A 4,221-nucleotide genomic window follows, 5' to 3' on the forward strand; every position below is an offset into this window, starting at 1 on the left:
TTAGTAAGCGGAGAAAGACACAAGGCCGAGAGAACCGGACAAGCGATAACGACTGAGGACCTGTTGGATTGCAGATCTCAAGTTTCACCACAATATCCTGCAAAAGACGATTTCCAGAGATCTCGACTGCTCATGTTAATGGAGGGGCACAGATGAAGCGAATATACTACTCGAAGAAGTTTTCTTTTTTGCATATAGACCGACAGATGAGGCCATGAATGCATCGTGTAAGAAACTGCAACTGGCAGACTGGACACGAACTGTTGTCCTGCGCAGTGAGTACCCTGGCAGCCACGTGCTCCGAACTGCGGATATGTCAAATGTGGCAGTGGAGTACGAGACTATTGTAAGACTGCGGCGGGGAGTGGGAGAGGGAAGAAGGGTTATTGTGATCATTAAAAACGACAAAAGCACCTGTCCACATTCACCATGTGGATGGAGATGTGTGCACCTGGCGACACCCCCAAGCGGGTGTACCCCAGATCAAGTTCTATTTTTAAATTGGTTGTTGCAAGGGGATGGCTTTGGCAAAGTTTGGGTGCTAAAGTGGGTGGGGGGAGGGAAGGGGTGCAAGGGATTGTTCCTATAGTTTCACTGTGGCTGAGAAGCATTGCGACCTCTCTATTTTGCAACTGTACTATTACCACAAATGTACTCATCACTAGACGTTATGTACGCATACTAATGATGACACGAACTGTGAACGTGCTATGTAGAAGAATAAGTCACGCAATGCCATGGCAGCACCCATAATTAATGGTCTAGCACGACCTGACACTCTAAAATTCATAACATGGAATGTCAGAGGCTTGGGTAATCCGAAGAAAATTAGACAAATGTTTGCTTATTTCGATAGATTACACATAGATGTGGCCTTCCTGCAGTAAAAGCACACAGCGGTAAACAATACATCTACATGGGGGAACAGATGGGCAGAGTCAGTCACTAGTTCCAACTACTCGTCATATTCCCGAGGGGTTAGCATACTAATACGGAAGGGTATACACTTTCAGATTTCAGACACTCACAAGGATACGGAAGGTAGAAGTGTGATGGTAGTGGGTACGGTGAGACAGCACAAGGTTGCATTGGGTTTTTTTGAGACACTCTGGCACAAAATAGCTGATATCCAGGTAGATAATCTCATATGGGGTGGCGATTTCAATATAGCACTGAAGGAGGGACTTGACAGATCACTTCACACAGCGGAACCACATGTAAGGGCAAGAGCGAGGCTCCAAGATGCTATGGAAGATTTACGGCTGGTTGACATGTGGAGGGTTCATCACACAGGGGAATTAGTTGCAACGCACATAAACGCGGCACACAAAAGTTGGTCTAGGCTAGACTACTGGCTAGGCACACAGAATATGCTAACGTGGACACACAATATCACGCATCTCCCTAGAACACTTTCGGATCACAGTCCAGTACTACTGGAAATGAGGATTCCGCATTATGAACCTCCGCCTTTCACATGGCGATTTAATGCAGCCGCACTACGTGATCCATTGTACGTAGACACCATCCATAAAGCAATTATCGATTATTTTGACCTAAACAGCCCCACGGTAGAAGACCCTAGCTTACTATGGGAAGCTTTCAAGGCCACACTGCGAGGGGTTTGCATTGGCACGACCACAGGAATACTGAGGGACATCAGGCAACAGCTAAAAAACCGTGAAAACGCCATACAGGCACTAGAGCGCAATTATACAGCTACGGGGGACACGACGCTGCTGGGAAACATACATGAACTACTAACGGAGCATAAACAGTTTGCAGTGGATGAGCTCAAATATATCTTTAAACGCAAAACTGCCAGAATGTATGGGGAGGGGGGCAGGCCAGGAAGGGCCCTAGCCGAAAAAATATGCACAGGGCGAGCATCACAGCACATTACGGCAGTCAAAACCCGATTAGGTACGGTGACTCATGACATTAAAGGCATAATGAGCGAATTTATGGACACATACGGTAAATTATATGAGGCACGTCCGTCGATGCCACAGCGGGACCTATTGACCTACATGGAGGATGTAGAAATAGCGTGGTTATCTGCGGGTCACAGAGCATACCTGGCTCGCCCTATAACGATAGAGGAGGTGATAGACACTATTAAGCGGCAACCAAATGGCAAAGCACCAGGGACAGACGGCTTCGGGATAGAATTTTATAAAACATTTCCTGACTTACTTGCCCCACACCTAGTGCGTTTATACGGCGCAGCACACGAGGCCCAAACATTGACACCATCCATGAGGGAAGCATTACTCATCGCGCTGTTGAAACCAGGCAAGGACGAAGAACAATGTGACTCATACCGCCCCCTGTCGCTCATAAATGTGGACACTAAAATAATCGCCAGCTTACTGGCAGAACGTCTAAAACCACTAATGCCCCTCCTGATACGGCCCGACCAATCCGGCTTCATACCGGACAGATCAACGACGCACAATACACGCACGTTATTTGCACTAGCCCATTATCTGGCGCCGGACATAAAGGCAGTGGCGGTATTACTAGATGCGGCTAAAGCATTTGACACTATAGATTGGCCCTTCCTTCACGCAGTACTAACACGCATGGGGTTTCCGCCGATTTTCATTGGGTGGATCACGATGCTCTACACAAATCTAACTGCACGCATTCGGATAAACAAACATGTTTCAGACCCGATTAAAATATGTCGGGGCACCAGACAGGGTTGTCCACTCTCCCCGATGCTTTTTGCCCTCATTCTGGAACCCTTAGCGTGCAAAATTAGACAACATCACCACTACTCGGCCATACAGATGCCGTCACGCCCCATACATATATCGCTCTATGCGGATGATATGGTCCTTTACGTAAAAAACCCTGAACAACACCTTAACCCACTACTGCGCGAATATTTAAAATTTGGCCAACATTCTGGACTGCAGATCAACTGGGCCAAGTCCCTTGTTCTGGCACTGACGGATAGCACAAGCCCGACGACACTGGACTATCCCCTAGAATGTCAGAATGAACCAACGCGGTAGCTGGGAGTGTGGTTCCACAGGGATCCAGAATTAGTCATCCGCACTAATTACGGTAGAGTGATATCGACTCTGGAAGAGAAGGTCAAGAGATGGAATAAACTGCCGTTATCACTGGCGGACAGGGCTGCCATCGTAAAGATGGTGCTTTTACCCAAGTTTCTCTACCTGTTCAATAATATACCGATCAAGCCTCCTGCGGAGGTATTCCGTAATATAAATAAATTAATGCTGAATTTGTTATGGGCAGGAAAGCAAGCCAGGTTGGAGCTAAAAACACTGCATCTCCCGTATGCTAAAGGAGGTTTCAAGGTCCCAGATCTATATCTATATTACTTATGCGCTCAGGCACAATTTGCACATCACTGGTTCCACGAAGTACCTTTTCTGACACATGTGGCGGTGGAAGCGGGAGACACAGACCCGATTCCATTGACAAGCATACTACCATATAAACGGGTAAAATTACATGACCGGGACATTAACCCGGTTAACACCACCACGGAAGCGTGGAGATTACTGGGCAAGTTAACGAACAGTCTACCACTATATGCACCTGCACTCCCACTAGCTCATCATCCTGCACTTTCAGTGACGCAGGAACAGGTTGGAATGGACATATTGAGAAACGCGGGTATTGACAAGCTGGGTGACCTATACAAAGAGGGGAGCTTTCAAACATTAGGCGATCTAGACTATATCAGTAATCCCACACTGCTGTTTAGGTTTACCTACTATCGACTGCAGAGGGCGGTGAAAGAGCATTTTCCTGAGTTCCCGGAGGAACCACGTACACTGGCGCCACTAACGCTGATACTCACGACACACACGGCCTCACACTTGGTATCTAAGTTGTACACAAGCGCGCAAGCAGACATTGGAGGGAACGCCGCTAAGGCGAGAGATAAATGGGGCGAAGTGCTAGATGATACGCTGTCAGAGGAGGAATGGGAATCCACTTGCCTGCTCACCGGCATGCTAACATCTAATGGAAACCTGAGAATCATCCACTACAAATATCTCCATCAAATGTACTATACGCCTATGAGGCTGCACAGATACGGACTGAGGGATGACTCTAACTGTGTCCGCTGCAGGCAAGAGAACGCAGACTTCATGCATCTAGCGTGGCACTGTCGCCCAGTGGCGAGATTCTGGGAACAAGTGACTCAAGCCTTGAATGACATGCTGGGGGCATCAA

The sequence above is a fragment of the Lissotriton helveticus genome, assembly GCF_964261635.1.
Source record: "Lissotriton helveticus chromosome 1_1 unlocalized genomic scaffold, aLisHel1.1 SUPER_1_unloc_4, whole genome shotgun sequence".
Taxonomy (NCBI): domain Eukaryota; kingdom Metazoa; phylum Chordata; class Amphibia; order Caudata; family Salamandridae; genus Lissotriton; species Lissotriton helveticus.